General features: G+C 38.5%; 1 long non-coding RNA gene across 3 annotated transcripts in view; it reads left to right on the top strand.

Moving 5' to 3' along the window:
• The first annotated feature begins 15,063 nt into the window (after nucleotides 1-15,063).
• The window catches only part of LOC135402147 (uncharacterized), a 37,507-nt gene continuing 34,808 nt past the window's right edge, over nucleotides 15,064-17,762 (top strand). For all 3 annotated transcript variants that reach the window (XR_010425040.1, XR_010425039.1, XR_010425036.1), the window contains exon 1: nucleotides 15,064-17,537. This is a non-coding gene — a long non-coding RNA (uncharacterized LOC135402147). The remainder of the gene's footprint in view (nucleotides 17,538-17,762) is intronic.

The raw sequence follows: 17,762 nt of genomic DNA, 5'->3' as shown, positions 1-17,762 counted from the left end.
AACACTTTTGTGCCCAAGTCTTAAACTTTTCTTGCAAAATTAGTAGCCAAAAAGCAACCTCATGTAATTGTCTACTGCATGTGAGCAAACAAGAGGTTTTTCATGGAGGCAAATGAACCTGCAGATAGTCTTTGCTCTACCCCCATCTGAAAAATTAGCCTTGCATACGCTTTGTATTTTAAATAACTGATCTTTGTTTGGGATGATAACCACCATCTGGAAGCAATGACACTTCAGAGAAGTAAAGATTTCTTTGTTCAGTTACCACTATCTTGGACAAAAAAGTTCCATGTGAAATTCAAACATGGTTTCTTTTGAATTTAATTTTAAATGACGTATCAATAAATGTGGGTCTTTGGATTGGTCCTTTGTAGTCATCTACAGCTCTGGCACCACTGCTGTTTCCCTCCTTCCTCTGGTTTTTATCTTCTGTGTTGAGTTGCCTTCTTTGTGATCTGAACATTTCTGGCTGTTTCTGCTGCTCTTTTACTATATGATATTGGAGGAACTGGAGGGAAGGACAGTGAGAAACCATTAGCAAAAATATTCATGTGCAATATTACAAACATTAAAGTAACTGCTATTTAGTTATAATGCAGGATGGCCATGCCTTTATTTATTTATTTTTAAAAATGATTTGCCATGCGTTTCACACTGCTGTCCATTTGCTGGCTTTCCTTTGGTTGATGATAGCTTTTATTTGTCTAATTGTGTCTATTTTAATAGTTAACATTTCCTATTTCTGTCTCATTTGATGCTGGTGCTACTAACAAAGAGAAAACTGAGACCAGATGGTTGCCAAACAGTGAAGCCACCTGGTAGTCTAGCAATGCCAAATATATTTTCCCCTCCATTTTTCTTTCAAAAATTACTGAGACAGGTCCAGGATTTTTTGATGGTTCTGAGAATGCTTGCATGCAGCCAGAAAAATATCCTAAATGTTCTTAAATTTATCTTTGCAATTCTCTTTTCTGCTGTTCTCTTCTTTGATAACTCTCTCATGCTTTCTTCTCGTTATACCACTTGGGTCTCCCACTTGAGTTCCACACTGCTGGCTCTCAAGCGTGTGGTTTGCAGACCTTGCTCTGCTGAGGAGCCTCTGAGGCTGAAGGTGAAGGCCTGACCCTGACCACTGCTTGCTCCACCACATCTGCAACCACCAGTGCTGCTGGGGTGGAACGAGGAGCTCCATCGCGAGCAGAATCTCTGCCAGGGAGTGCTCCAGGAACTTCTCCCCAGCCCTTGGGCTATTATGAGTGTGTAGCAAACAAGTGGAAAACCACCCTGAAGAGCAGGGTGTTTTGGATATGGCAGCCTAGAGTTTGCTATCTGATGCCTTCTTGATTTGAGTGCCAATTCTGAACTAGCGCTGTTGTCAGGAGTGTGACAGTGTGAGCTGAGACTGACATGATCATAGACTGAGGATACAATAGTGCACACACAGTGCATAGTTTGCTCAGAGTGGCAGAAGTTAGATTAAGCTAACCAAAAATATTTTTTCTTACATCCACGCTCTGCTCCCCATGCCAGTGCCGTATGCTGATATGAGCTGCACCATGTGTGTGGTGACAGACGAGCTGTTTGAATCCGTGCTTCTCACACATTTCAAAAGTCTGGTATAGGCAGTGCCTGTGTCAGTATTGATACATCTTCGAGACAAGCAGCGTTAACACACCATACTGACACAGGTCTGGGTCAGGGAATGGAGTGTAACTCCTCACTTAGCTGCTGCCCGTCCTCTGTATCTTTTTCCTTCCTCTGCTTTTGTAGCTGATTTTCTGGACCCTGCTGTTTTGTAGACCCCAAATACCTTGAATGATGCTGCCATGAACCCCTGGGTGCTGTGGCTCAGTGAGTATATGTGTTCATCTGAATACCCTGGTTGAATTCTGGCAGAGAGAAGAGCTACCACTATGTTGGCTCTCAGCAAATACCCGGCTTACTGCAGTGTCTAATGGCTCTAGACCTAGGACGCTTTGCTAGGAGCTGTAGAAATTCAACACAAAAAACCTGTATCTGCCTGAAAAGGGCTTATACTCCATCTTTAAGAATCAGGAGTAGGGTGTAAACAAGAAATGAAAGCAATAATAAGTTTAGTATTCAGCAGTGTAACAAATAGCTGTCTCTAATGCTGTGTGTACGATGCACCTGTATCTACTCATTTCTTGTGATTCCTTTCTTCTTGCTGTGATCTGACAATGATTGTGGCAGCACTGAACTTTCGTGTCAGAGCCCTCTCTCTTGTGATGACCATATGATGTCTCTGTTTCTTTGCTCACTCTCTTACGTTATGTACCTGTTTCCAGCATGTTCTGCAGATGTCAGAAAAAGCAGACATCCTTCCTTTGGCGGGTTTTGAACTTCACTGTTGCTCTACCAATATTGCCACACTGCTAACATGGCCTGGATGGCTGCAAGCCGTCGTGCAGAACAGTCCCTTTCAACCACTGACTGCAGTTGAAGCTGGATTTTGAGAGGTCCACATACCTGCTGTTTACAGTAGGTTGGACACAGTCCCGTTACAACACACACAAACCAGTTCAGCAGCGGGAGATCTTTCAGGGAAAATATATCAGAGTGGCCTTCCTTCAAAACTTCTTGTGCTTTGGAAAATGGAAAATATTCCTGCATAATCTTTTCATCAGACAGGAATTACAATATGTGTTTAAGCTTTGTGATAGAAAAATAGTGTAAAAATGATATTGTGGTGGAAATAATGCCCTTAAAATGCCTGCCCAGAGTTAATCCTATTTGGTCTGTTTAAGCAACAAGACATAATGATTCGAATATGCTTTACAGAGGTAGATGCATGGACTGACAAGGATGTTGCTTCTTTTGTTTTTTCTGTTTTGAAGGGACAGTGTTTGTCTATGAACTTCTTTTCTATATTATATTAGAACTAATTTAGCAATATTTACCGTTTCTCCAAATCTATGTATTAAATTTGACAGGAGACCCAAGGATCAAACTTACTGTTACATTTTCTCACAGCAGAAAATATTAAACATTGTCAAGGAGAAGGATTACAATTGTTTGAAATCTGGGAAGTTTCTATCTAATCTCTGTAATTCAACCAAGTGTGTTGGAAAACACATTGTGTAATTGCCAGAAGTTGTCTTTTCTTATTATGCCAGCGCATGAGGATCCTGTAGGCTTTGGATGAAATTCTCTGCAATTAATGAACATTCCAGGGCATTTAAATGCATCCAGTTTAAATGCATCCAGTTTAAATGCATCCATTTAAATGCATTCAGCCAGTTTGATTTGTGCAGGCTGGCTGTGTTACTACTCGCAGAAGCTGTATTTGCCTTCCGTAGGACATGATGTTTCTGGAGATATTAAAAAGGGGATATAGCATGCTGGCTGGAGACTTTTTCCTTCTAGATAAACAAATCTCTAAAAAGTATCCAAACCGTATCATATCCCAGGAAATTAGCATCTTTCAGAAGTTTTTTTGAAATTGTGTACCAGTCTTTCTATTTCCTTGCATACAAATGTCTGTTTGTATCACTACTGTCAGACTTTTTTGGTTACTACTTTCCCTCCCCTGAAATAAAAAGATTAGGTTCTACTGGGAGGGATAAGTTCATTCTTATTGGAGGTGAGAAAGAAAAATAAACAGCATTGGAAGTCATGACAAAATTTACAGAATCAGTGTCCTTTGTTTCACAGGTAGAAGGCTTTACAGTAGTGATAAAACTCATCTGTGTAGATGTTTTCAAAACTTTAAAAGCAATCAGAAGGTAGGATGTCTCAGATATAGAAATGCAATTTGTCTTTTTTATGAGGCAATGACCTCTCTCCTAGTTTTCCCTGGTCACTAAAGAAGAAAACCCAACCCCAAACCCCAAGCCTGTGGCCTTTAGTGCTTGGAACTGAAAAATAATTGATCTCACTATACATTTCTAAGGAAGTTTTGAAAAAGCAGCACGGGATAGCATTTAAATAACAAAGACCCTTCTTTAAATTCTCACCTTCTCTCCACTCACTAAGGGCCATTTAACAAAGGGAGCAGTTTTTACAGCTGGGGTGATTTGCAACTGTTCTCTCTCTCTTCCCTCCCTCTCCTCCTGCTCACTCATTATTGTTAGCTAACATCTCTAATAAGAAATGGGAAGTACAGTCCCTGTCTGCTCCTTTGGGATGCCTGGTCTTTCTTTTCTGAAGCAGTTGTGGTGTTTGTTTTTTTTTTTCCCTCCAAACAGGTTTCATTTCATTTCTGGAGTAGTTCCTCCAATTTGTGGACCCTTCCTTTTCTTTACACTTTTTTTTTTCTGTCTAAGCAGGCCCTGCTGCTACACCCCACTTTTTTCTCTGATCCTAGCCCAGCCAACTGTCACTTTTTAGCCTGCAGGGAACCTTCTGGTACTAACATTCCTGCCTTGTTTTTATTAGAAGGGCATCTCTCACAACATATCCCTCGCTGTTTGAAGCAGAAGTCATGTGTATTCAGTAGGAATGAATAATGGATGTATTTAAAGGGTACCTTGCCCTTCTCGTTCCTTTGCACATCATAAATAACCTCTCTTTTAGTTGGGTTTTACATATTGCTCTACAGGCACAGTTTGAAAAAATCTGGTGATTCAGCTCTCAATGTAAAAACCACTGTTGTATGCAGCTGAAAACTGGTCTATACCAAACTCATTACTGGCATCTGTGCACAGCTCTAGAATTCTGAAGATTTAGGAAACTGAACACGAATTTATTCTGAAGTAGGACACAAAAATATAGCATCACAGGAGAGGTATAGACAACATGATGGGGTGCGTTGGAGCTCATTATAGAGTTCATTTCACTTGGATTTAGTAATCTTTTTAAAGATATCTTTAGATATCTTCTCAAGATACATAAAGATATTTTAGGTAGTTTTAAGTTGCATTTTTACAGTTTAAGGAATTTTCAAGATGTTTTAAATATAAGATTTTAAAATATCTTCTTCAGATGAGCTGAATTGTTCTCTAAGTGTCCTTTTCTCTCCACTCACTGTAAAAACGAGTTGGTTAGTGAGGTTGTGTGTCCGTGTCTGTATTAGCGACATCTGCTTTTTGTTTCTGACCAGTTATTGCCATCTGAGGAGTTCCCTGGGATAATGGTATTAAAGGATAAACTAAATTTAGTCAGAAGTTTCCTAATAACTGTAACAAGCTTTAACTGAGGCTCCCAAAGAAGAGCCTAAAATTGAAGACCAGGCTTGGAGGATGATTTAATTGTCTAATTTCTGTTTAAGGATGTTAAAGTGAGAGTTTGAGAAGCAAATGTTTTGGATTGGGGTGGGATGAGGGAACTGGATATATTTTTATTGCTCATTACTTAGGTAACTGACAAATGGAGTGGCCTCATTTCCCTGTTACTGTCAACACTGCAAAACTAGCCCCAAGTTACCATGTTCTCACTATAGGACTTTCACCTTGAGTACGTGGCTAAGATTTTTTCTTATGTATCCCTTGGGTCTTTTAGTGTCAGGAGCCTAGGACAATCTGTGTCTTTCCCTGTGAGTTGTGGCAGGACTGGGGTCCGATTCCCAATGAGCACAGGGAAGTGAGAACTCAACCCAGGGATTCTGGAGTCATGAGCCTGTATCCTCTTTGTGAATGAGGTAGATTTACCAGTGCAAGTAGTTATAGAGGCAAAAGATTTAGAGGTACCGGAAATTGCAAACTCAGATGATTCAAGCATCTAAGAAAAGACAGTCAGAACCAGGTTGCAACACTGATTCTACAGGTGGCCTTTGGCATCTTCTGATCTCAGTTCTTGTGGCTGCAATTTTGGAATTGTGTGAGTTTCCTGTGTGTCTAACCATTTCACTCTGCTTGTTGTTACCATGATATTCGAGAGGCTGATGATGGAAACATTAGATTTGCATTTATAGAAGGTTGCCTACATACTGAATTGTTTAAAAAATTATTCCCTCTGAGTGATTCACCTTATGGACTTCTCCAAAGGTTAACATTTGTAGTGATTCAGTTCTCTTTACAGACACTTGTCTTATGATAGTTTTGGGGATTTTAGGTGGGACAAAATATTTTCTGTATTATTCCCCTCTGCAGCTGAAATTTCTTAAGAATATCTGAAATTCAGAGTTGAAAATGAAGGAAAAATTTTAACATACAAGACTGAACTGTCCATTGTGTATTTTCTGGTCTGAAACTACCTTTCTTACATTCGTCATTTTGCATTCACCTTCATTTCCTTTTCACTTTAAAATGAAGAACAAAATGGAGAATTTACAGTCTCAAAAAGAAGGGTTTAATGTCATGTTCTAGCTAGACTTCAGCTAAAACTAATCTCTGGGTGCCAAGCTGCAGGTATTAGCTGGAAATTAATTTTATGGATGTTCCTATTTTTTTCCCTCTTTACTTCCAAATTTTGAAAAGGAGGTTCCTCCTAAAACACTAAGCTACCTTTATGGTGCCTTTGATAGCTTGGGCTTTATCTTCATTACTAAATGTCAGAAAGATAACTTGGAAGGCAGAAAAATTTTAAGGATTTCAGAACTTGTTTACAGTTAAAGGGAAAAGATGGGTAGTCTCTCTCCCCTACCCTTGGTTTTACAGAGACTAAGGAACTGACTACATGGGACATCTACAACTAATATGGCCAAGGGGGCGCAGGCTGTGTGCAACAGGCATGGATTTTGCAACCAGGGTTGCATTGCAGGCTCCCACTTGATATATCAGCTTTCTAGAAATGAGGAAGAAATGGCACAGTAAGCAGTTGCAAGGAAATTCCATAAGAACACCTAAAGCCAAATGATCTGTTAACTGTGTGGAATAAGCGATGGCTTGTCCTTACCATGGAAATAGACAAGAAGAGCTGTAAGGCAATGAGACAAGAGGATAGTTACTAGTGTGAGTGGTATATAAGGTGCCAGCTGCATGGTGTCTGAGTGACAGAGAGACCCCAAGTTTGCTAAACTGTAGCAGAGGCCAGAGGGTATAATTGCACTGTGTCCCATTATTTTCTGTGACTCTTATGTGCCTGCACACCTGTATTGCTCAAATCTAGATTTTTCAGTTTCTTTTCCTCTGCACTTTGCTCTGAGCTGCATTCTGGTGGCTCTCAGTTTGGGTTCATTTGAGCCTCTTTCTCCTGCTACAGCAGTGAACATTCCCTGATTTTTTGAGCAGTTGTTTGTTAGAGTTTTACTGTTTTTGTTTTCTTCACATGTCATAGTCTGGCCCATTAATGTTTGTTTTGGTTACCTTTTGTAGCATATGACTACAACTTGTGCCTTTGGTCTGTATTACAATTTTCTGAAATCAGTCTTCTTTACATCCCTTCTGTGGTCAATCTTCTTTACATGCCATGCTGTATTTTTTTAGTTCAGTTTTTGGCTTGATTTTTGGTGTGAATATTCTACAGTCTTTGGACTGATATGACCCTTCTGTTATTTGGAAGATTTATTAGGTAAGTTTTAGAAGGTTTTATTTGGTGGAGTTTTGCAGGGAAAGGAATGTTTGCTGTTTCTTTTTTTACGCCTCCCCTCCTCCCTCCCCAAATTGCTGTTGTAGCTGCTTGCCTTTTGTGTGGATGTGCATTTTTGTGTTGTATCTTTTTTCTACCCAGTGTGCAGATGCCTTGGAGCTCTGCTAGTACTATGAGCCAACTACAGGCTGCATGGCCGTGGTTTGCATGGCGCTGAGCCCGAGATAACACATCCTGCCTCTCAGCAGGGCTTGCTAGCTCAGTGTTGATGACCTAACCAACCAGCAGTTACGTATTTTCTGTCCACCTTGGAGTGTAGGCATAGCAAGCTCACGTGTGCTTGTGATTTGCTGCATACTTCCTTCAGAGCACAGAGCTCATGAGTACATAATTTTCCTGGTGATTGCCTGACCGTTTTCTTTTCCGGTGATGAAAACAGCGAGACAGGGACTGTATGTTTAGTTCAGGCCCTGGAGATAAAAAAAATATTCCAGGAGTTAGCAAATCTATACATGAGACATTAAAATGGGGTTTGGGTTTTTTTTTTTTACCCCCTCTATGTCTGATAATTATCTCTGGAGGAGTTTGCTGTCACTGGTTTCATTTTGGAGGGTATTATTAAAATTTGTGGTAATTTATTGGGCTGCATTTGGATTATATATGTCAATATTTCATTTTCTGCCTGGAGATGAGATATAGTAAAGTCCGCTCTATTTCTGTTGTGGTAGAGTAAGAAATCCTTCACCTCCCCAGACTTCTGTTCCTTGGAGATAAAGTAGTTCAAACACAGCATATACCAAGTGATAGGGAGTGGACAGAAGATGTGACAGTATGTCTTTGTCATGAAGGTTGCCACGTCATATCTCCTCAGCTGCAGTTCTGCATGGAATTTGTTTACTGCTTCTTAAAATGTGGATATAAAGTTTGGTTCACAAATTGAATGGATGATAGTCACTGGTGGAAATGGGGGAAAATCAGCTTGTTCTGAGTCTGGCTTGTTGTCTTCTCTGTGTGTGCAGCCTTTGGAGAACATTAGTGTTATATTTTAATAGAAAAGAATATCACTGACTTCCACTTTGCTGAATAGCAAAACAAGGTGCAGGGCACTTGAGAGCATACTTAGTGGCATTAAAATAATTTCTTGGGCAGAAGCACCCAACTAGTTTCAATGAAAATTGAATTTGATGGAGTGGAGCCTAGTCAACAAGCCTGTTGAAACAGTATTAGATCGCACTCTCTTCAGTTGTAATTTTACTTGGATCCTGACTACTGTTCACATGCTGTTGTGTGGAGGACTCCATCTTTTTCTCATTCTGAAATTGTTGATCTCTCACTGCCTCCAATTTCCTGCCCCTGCACAACCTGAGGTGTGGAATGCTTTTGTCCACGCATTTTCTCTGAGCCACTCACATCATCTTCAGTATGACGAGACCACATTATGGAGACATTATCTCCAGAGTTAGTATTTATACATTTTAATTTGCACCCATCCAACATTTTAACTGTTCTGATGTGGATTCCAAGATTTTTGTTTGTTAGAAGTAGTTCCCTGGTAAAACTGCAAAGGTCTTCAGGAAATTACAGTGCAGAGATTTGCAGATGGTTGGAGACTTGCTGAGGCTGTACTTCGGAGGGTAGCACAGAAGACTTGCCCAATATTTGAATGATGTATGTAGAGAGACATAATATTTAATGATAGTGATGGCACTTGAAAATTTTTACTCCATATAGATGCAAAAGTTTTGCATTTTGTTGGAGTATTGACGTTTTCAGCTTTAAATCATCTTTGAATAAGAAACTGTCTACTCTCAGAAAGTTCCAACTATTATGATGAATGCTCGAGAGATGTGAGTTGTGAAAATGGCTTTTTTTTCTCTATTAAAAGGGAAAAAAAAAATCTAAAATTTGACTTTGTGCATTCTAAAGACCATTTGAAAAAATTGCAAAAAATGCAGTCTTGGGGAATTTTTATTTTGTTTTATCTGAGAAAAGTGATGAAATCTGTAACCCTACAGTCCCTTATTCCAGCAGAACTCATTCATCAGTGGCCTTTTAGGAGTTCATGGCTCCTTGATTTCCCTAAGGAATGTCCAACCTATAGCTTCCAGTTCATATAGAAGTTTTGAGCACAGTTTAGTCTGCCCTATGGGCTGCTCTCAGTTTCTGCATTCCAGACAGGTGTTTAAATTTACTGTGGGCAATAGTTCTAATGAAGTGACAGTGGGAAGACCATGTTCTACTGCCATTAGGAGAAGCAATGCTTGGGCAGATTGAGTCTTAAATGGAACTGTTGTTGGGTCTTAGATGGGCCTTAAATGTGCCTCTAATACAAGCAGGAAATTAATGGGATGTTGAGCTATGGGCAGTGTTAGGATACAGAGACAAACTATACCATGAAGTCTGAAACCTACCTTTGTCAAATAAGAGAGTGTTTAGGATCCTTTATAAGAGAGATTGGTCAAATAAATAGACGTCTTAGTGAGTTTAGTCTAGAATTGTTCTTTACATTTGATTTATCTGTGGACATTTGTTTCAGTCATGTTCATAAAAACTTAACTTACAGAGTAAGTTTTTTCTATGTCTTGCCATTAATTTTGTAAGAAGTAAGATAAATCAAGGCAAAATCAGCAGACTATGTGCTCTATGAAATAAGCAGAACCAAACAAAGGCATCTTTGCCAAGATGTGCCTCTAGGACCTTTACTGTGGGAGAGGATTTCTTGCCAGTGTGAAAACCAGTGTATTAGCAGATGGTGACCTTTGGGAGGTAGTTGTGTGTGCTGGGCACAGAAGGAGCAGATGGCTTTGGGCAAGCCTCAAACATAACATACTGAAACAAATTCATAAATATTCAGGGTGTGGTAAAGACTGTAGGTCTATGAAGATTCCTCTCTGGGCAAATGTGGGTGTGAGGGGTCCTATTCTCCCATTCTACCGTGCTTATTCCTTCCTTGCTGGATGTGAGGCATGATGATGCCAATCTGTGGGGCTATGCAGTGTGTCAGAATAAGAAAGGAGATTTAACTACACAGCTACCTGGTCTGTACAGGGAAGCGGAGAAGGGACTGTACAGGAAACTAACTTTAACACTGCCTTAGCTTTTGGTGATTTAATGTTTGCTTTGTAGTAGCTGAGTAACTGTCTGATAGGGATGGGATGGATAAGAGTATGAGGATCCACCATATTGTATTCTTGCTCTGCTTTTTTGTTTGGTGTTTTTGGACTCCTGTGTTGTTTGTTCAAATAATATGTACTTCTGGTGTTGCAAATCAGTCTGGACTAAGGGTAGGTGCCAAAAACCCCAAGAGTATAATCAATCTTTTAGGGTCCATTTATATTTTCAGAGTATTTTTCCCAGGAAAAATTAATCTTGTTTTGCTAATAGGTGGCTTTACTGCCAAGTACCAAGTGTACCTGTGAAAAAAATAAGCAGCATTTTCTCAGCGTAATATTTTATATACTGAGTAAGATAGACCCTCTGTCCTACAGTGTAAGATGGACCTTCTGGCTTCTTCATGCTGACCTCATGGATGGATTTACACAATCCTGTCTTTGAGTCTCTAAATGAGATGTCATGAGATGTGACATCTCTTGCTGATGTTACAAATATGAGAAGTTTGATTTGTTAAAGATCTGTTGGATCACTTACTCCTTTCACTGTGGGTTTGTGCAGAATTACTTCTCATGAAGTATTTTCTCTTAAAACTGTTTCATTTATGGTGATTTATTACAGTTTTATTTCTAATGTTTATGCCACACATTGTCTCTCAAAGGATCAATTTTTCAGGGTAGTCACCACTGAGGGTGCTCTGCATTTGTGAGACTGCACTCAATTTTGGAGCCAAGAGGGAAGCATTATGAACCACTGGCTGGGATTTTGGTGAGGAGTTGCTGAAAATCGTATTTGTAGGAAATGACTGCATTTATGATTCAGTCATTAGGGGTTATTGACATTTCCATTTCAAAACTAAATTTCAAGGGTTCCCGTTTGGGTTGATCTTGGCTGGCTGCCAGATGCCCACCAAGCTACTCTCTTATTCCCTCTCCTCAGCAAGACAGAGGGAGAAAATACAATAAAAACCTTCTTGTGTTTTTTTTTTTTTTTTTTTTTTTTTTAAATACAAGGGCTACCCTCAGAAGCAAAGCAAAAGCAAAATTTATTCTCTGCTTCCCGTCAGCAGGCAATGTCCAGCCACTTCCTGGGAAATAGGGCCCTGGTACAAATGCCTTAATCACTGAAGTTTGCTCTCCCCCTTTGCTTTTGCTGTTGAGCATGGTGTTTTATGATATGTAATACCCCTTTGGTCAGTTTGAGTCATCTGTCCTGGCTGTGTCAGCTCCCAGTCCCTCACCCACACCGAGCCTACTGGTCTTTGGGTGAGGTTAGGGATGACTCTGTGAGCACTGCTCAGCAATAGCCAAAGCACAGTTCTAGATACAAATTCAAAGCATAGCACTATATGGGCTGCTATGAGGAAATTTAACTCCATCCCAGACAGGCCCAGTATGTGGTTAAGTCAATTGTTATAGTGATTTTTACAGCTCCTGTACAGAATATTCTTTTCTACTGTAAATTTGTTTAAAGCAATTAAGTTGCATTTTAATCCCAGATTTTGTAGTTACTAAAAGTTTTCTGGTCAAGCAAAACTTGAACTTTTAAATTATCTGAAATTGGGAGTCAATCAGCAGTTGTTTTGTCCCCTTCTCATTCATATTAATTCTTGATTCTAAATAAGAGTTGTGTTTAGATCCAAGTTCTAAATGACTGATGACGTCTTTATTATTTCACATTTTGTGAAAACTGAGGTGTTTTGTCTTTTGAACTTACGCTAATTAGTAGTTTTAGTGGGCTACATTTCAAAGAGTGGTGGTCTTAATGATTTATTATGTTTCTTTGTGATTTTTATAACTCAAAACTACGTTTTGAAGTTAGATAGCAAAATCCAATAATGCATATATTAACTCTACTAATGTTTTAAATAATTTTTTTATTGTTTCAGAGTAGCTGCTCTGAGAACTATAGTTAACCTTACTCTTGTCAAGTGATTTATTAATAGAGAGTAGAAGCCCTTTTTATCTGACTGAAGGATTAAAATAATATTAAGTTAAAACTATCTAGTTCCCTCCCTTTTTTCTTCTTCTGTTCCTCTGTAAGATGAATAAAGGTCATTTGAAGTTAATGACTAGAACATTTGGAATTAATAGCAGGAAATGCTCTTTCTAAGAATAGGTAATCTCTCTTGTAGGCAGGGCTAAGCCCATTTCTCATTGTAAGATGTGTTCACTTGCTCATAATTCTGGTAAACTTTAAACAGTAAGACTGAGCATTTCCATGTCAGCTGCCTGCTTCAGGTCAAATGTGGAATTTTTATGCAAAATACTTAGCAGTTCCCAAGGCTGAGACTAGGATAAACTTTTGTTCCCTTGGAATTATTAACAAGTGGGGTTAATTTTTTTTTTTTTTTTTTTTGGTTAAGTTGTTTAACAGTTCAGTTTTCTTGGCATTTAGGGCTGAGGAGCTGAAGCTTGCTGAAATGGAAGTCTTTTTTGTTAGGTACGTGTCCTTGGCCATGGAAGTCTGTCCAATTTTGATAAAGTTTTGTATGACTTCAAATAAAGAAAGTTTACAGATACTTCCAAGACCTCTTTCTTAGCAGCAGTCCTGGAGTAATATGTTTAAGGAATCCTCTGAGGGTCAGTGGGAAGATGGAGAGTCATTTGATAGAAGGGAGATAATAGGCAATGAAAATTGCAGCGCCTTGGATAAAGGGATTTAGCAAGAAGCCAAGGAGAGACGGACTAGTGTAGTTTAGAAATTTAGGAGACAAAGTGATACCTGAATACAAGTGGTCAAATGGAAGGAAAAGTGCAGAGGAGTTGAACCTGGGGGAGATGAACAGAAAGGCATGGGCCAGCCAACCCATGGTTTTCTCAAAAGCCCCTGTGGCAGTGCTGTTTCCTTTGCCTCAGGGTGGTGTGAAAAGATTATACTTGTGTGAAATCTAGAGCTGCCTCTAAATGTGGAACATAGGAAAAATGGTTCATTGATCAGGTCACATACTGCAGTGTCTCAAGGATTTGTGTGATGGGCTTACGTGTGAGCTACATACAATGATATATGCTAAAATGCCATTTAAAGAAAAAGCAAAAGTTATTAACATCCTCATTGAGATTTAGGATGAGGAGGACAAACTCTATTCTATAGCCTTCTGAAACTTAACGTTCATGATCTAGAGGTATTTCTTCCTGTGCATGACCATCATAACATTAGGTACTTGCTTGTAAAATAAACCTAAGCCAACCTTGAACTTGGGACATGTGCTGAATGTTTTCTGGTTATCAGTTTTGTGAAGGAGAATCCTGCTTTGTACTAGTGCTCTCCCAGGTGCTGCAAAATCTGGATGTGTGTAGTGAATAAAGCAGGAGACATAGGAAGTAAAAGGAAGTTTATATGGGTAAGATAGATGAATCCATCCGTGGAGAGATGGGTCCTGACTCTGCAGAGTTTTGTCTGTTGCTCAACAGTGACTTAATATATCTTGTTTCTTTATGTTGAAACTGAGGTCCCCAAGACTGATTTTGCAGAAGTACTGGGTATTTGTAACTCAAAGTCCATAATTTGAACATATTCAACTGTTAGGAATCTGAGAGTGAACACCCTGAGACCCCTGTGTGTTTTTGGAAATTAAGCTTATTTCACCTCAGTTTGCACATTGCCCTAGAAGCATGGATATTGCCATTCCCACTTTCCAGGGTGCATTATCAAGATTGATTAATGTGATGAGAGCTGTATAAAAGCTCCTGATAAAACTAATATTCCTGCCTTGATGGTAGGATTTGTATAGTCTGGTCCGAAAAAAAGATACAACTGCATATGGAATCATCTCTGCTGTGTAGAGAATAAAGCAGGGGGCCTTGTCAAAGGTTATGTCAAAGGATGAGTACCTGATTAAAGACAATATCTGAATGCATATGTGCAAGAGGGAAAAATTAAGCTTATACAGGCAGCCATTCCCTAACTTACCAGTGTTTGACTTCATGATATTCTGAATACTCTTTTCATGCAGTATTTTTTAATGTGTAATTTATGTTTCAACAGGGAAAGAGACTGGTAGAATAATCATGAAGAGAGGGTGAAATGGGAAGCTGTATATTAGAAGACCTCCAAATTTAGTTATAGCTATTTTTTTGTGCGAGTATAGGTGCTTGCTTGATGCTGTGCGGGCGTCTATAGTTCTGTGGTAACTGCTCTGAGAATGAAATGACCAGAGACTGATCTTTCCACAGCTGCAGTATGCATGGAGGTGAGCCCGTGGCACCCCCAGAGGAGGCAGTTGCTCAGGCACTGGGGAGTTTTGTCCAGTTGCTGCCTATCTCTGTTAGTGGATGAAATCAGGCTTCTCCTTTAAAAGCTGAAAGCCTTTTACAAGTCCTTTATTTACAGTAAAAAAGAATTGCTAGATTGCTAGGGGCAAATTATGGAAAATGAAAACAACCCTGTTCTTCTGTATTTTCTATTCTGTAGGTAAAATACAAAAGAGACTTTGAAGAAAGCAAAGGAAGAGGGTTCAGTATTGTGACTGATACGCCTGAGTTACAAAGACTGAAAAGGACACAGGAACAAATCAGTAATGTATGTGACTGCTACCTCAAGTGATTGGAGAACTAGTGTGTTTAAGTATGTTTGTTGGTGTTTCTGATGAAGTCTGTGTGAGTGAAGAATATGATTTTGGTGATAAATTTGTGTATGTCTGATTTTGAAGTGTGTGTAACTGTATACCATGGACTTGTACAGCACATTGGAAACGTGTGTTCACCTCTCCAGCTTTCAGCGAGTATGCTCAAAGTATTTTTTTATTAAAATGGTTTGACACTTTTTCCTTTTCTGATAGATTTGACAGCGAGTAAGAATACTTTTGTAACTTTTAATTTACATATAAACTATATAAATTATGTAAGTTATACAGTTTTGTCTCTTTTTTAGCAGGGGCTGTAAAACTGAAAAAAATAGCATAACTGGCAAGATGGAGTTTTCTAAAAGCAGATAAAATTTTGATGCTGAGTTTTAAAAGAAAATACATGCAAGACAAAGTTCTGCAAGATGAGAAAGAAATGGCAAATAGCAAAACAATGTGTTTCAGTAGCTTACAGGAATCAGATTTTAAAAAATGGGACCTTTTCTGACTTACTATTTTCTTTTTTAATTAATTTTTTTTACTGACTTATTGACTAACTTTCACTAGGAAAGTTATTTGTTTGCGTTTTATTCCTTCATAACACGTTTAACTCACTGCATGAAGGAATATTGGGTGATATGTAGTGCAAGTTATGATATATATAAAATAGGTAAGAACTAGTGTGAGCTAGAAATGATACAGAATCAGTACTATTAGCTTGTCTTGGCTTTCCTCCTGATCATTCTTCTGCTACAAGAACTTGTCCCCATGGATTATTTTGGGAAAATGTTTTTGAATCATTCTCTGTGGTAATAAAATAACAGCATGGCATCAGAAACACCCAATGTAAGTATAATCAGAAGAAAATGATGGAATTTATTTACTTGAAAGAAAAAACTTTTTTCAGGTTGATATATTATTGGAAAAAAAAAATCAATGAAATATACTAGTTTTTCACAGCAATGGAGATGTACCATTCTTGCCAAAGCATTGACTAGTTAAGATTTTGATGTCTACAGCTGCTCTTAGAGGTGAAAAATTTGGGCTTATTTCATGGAGCCTTGGTCAATGGAGAGGACAGTTAGTTTAAGAGATGTGCAAATGCTCCTGTGCATAGATAAGATGAGAACAAAAGCTCATCTCTTATGTTCACGCCGAGTTAAGTGAAATTACTGGTTTGTAAGAGGGGAAGATGTATTCTTCAGAGTGGCAAAAAGCATGGCCATTAAGACTTCCGTTTGGGATCTGGGAAACTTCAGCAAGTCCCTGGTTTTAATCAGCTGTATTTTTTATTCAGACCAGGAACTTAAATGAGGTCCTCTCGTGACCTATATAGCTTTCTGAAGCAAGAGTGATTCTTTTGCATGGGGTAGCTCTGGAATGCATCAAGGAGATGAAACGAGCAATGCTCTGGTGAATGCTTAATCCCTCACACGGGTCTGCTCTGTTAGGAGAGGCTGAGACGAGTACCCTGCAGCAGGCCTGTGGTGCTCAGTTTTGGATACTGGCATGCCAAGAAATTTAATTAGATATCCCAAGCCCAGTACCCTCAACATCAGACTGCAGAACAGTATGACACAGCTCACTTGCATGCTCTTTATCTCTCTCTTGTTCAAAGAATATTGGGTTTTCTGTTGTGGGAAAAGGAGATGATAAAAACAAACAAGTAGTTTTGTGACATGGGAAAGAGCTTTCTTCCTATCTCTATGTTTCAATGGATCAAGGGGGTTTCTCTTCTAGCACAACTTAGGATACTGTCCGGTTCCTGAACCAAAGATACCTATCTGACTTTTCAGTCTCAGAAATAGCTTTTTTAAATGTGAAAAATGGTTTTATTTCAGTTTTTTTCCTTGGTGATTGCATGTACCACTCCTGTCTCTTCATTTTTAACCACCCAGTCTTAACAATCTAGATTTGTTCTATCCAATCTTAACAGTACAGAGTTGTTTTCTCTTCTCTATGTATGCAGCTGACAGATTCCAAGTAAGGAAGTCTATTATAAAGAATTAATCTTGATGTGTAAAATGGAATTTTAAAATGTGCATGATAAAAGAAGTTGCATTTCATTTCTGCTTATGCTTAAATAATGAATTCATTTATAGCATTATATCCTAGAAAAATAATTCTGCATAGGCCACAACTTGAATCTAATTAGAAAACCTCTGTATTATAGAAATGCATTCCACACAGAGTAGTTTCTGTATTTATCAGATAAGCAGTATATGTCATCGACTAAGGATCTAATTAAGGTTTCAAGACACTGAAAGGTAAGCACTTTAATAATTTTAGATTAATTTTACTTTTCCTATATATAGAAAAATGGAAGAATACTAACATATCTATTCAATTTTCAGTTTTGTTTTGATTTCACCTTGAAGTATTAGATACTTCTCAAAGAACCTATTTGAACCAAAATTGTAACAACTTCATTGAAGGGGTAAGTGAGCACAATTAAATGTGTAGATATTCTTGATAAAGATAAATAAAAAAATAAAACTAATGGTAATAGATGTTAATTAGCATAAATACTTTTAAAATATTGTCTTTTTTGTCCTGATATTAAATTTGACGTCATACATTAATATTAGCACAGTGCTCTCTGACTTTTTAAAGAATCTCTTATGCTATGAATATAAACCTTGTGAGGAAAAAAAATCATAGG

Source organism: Pseudopipra pipra, chromosome 1 (genome assembly GCF_036250125.1).
Source record: "Pseudopipra pipra isolate bDixPip1 chromosome 1, bDixPip1.hap1, whole genome shotgun sequence".
Lineage (NCBI taxonomy): Eukaryota > Metazoa > Chordata > Aves > Passeriformes > Pipridae > Pseudopipra > Pseudopipra pipra.
The sequence above is the reverse complement of the archived record's forward strand: the minus strand, read 5'-3'. Positions and strand labels throughout refer to the sequence as shown.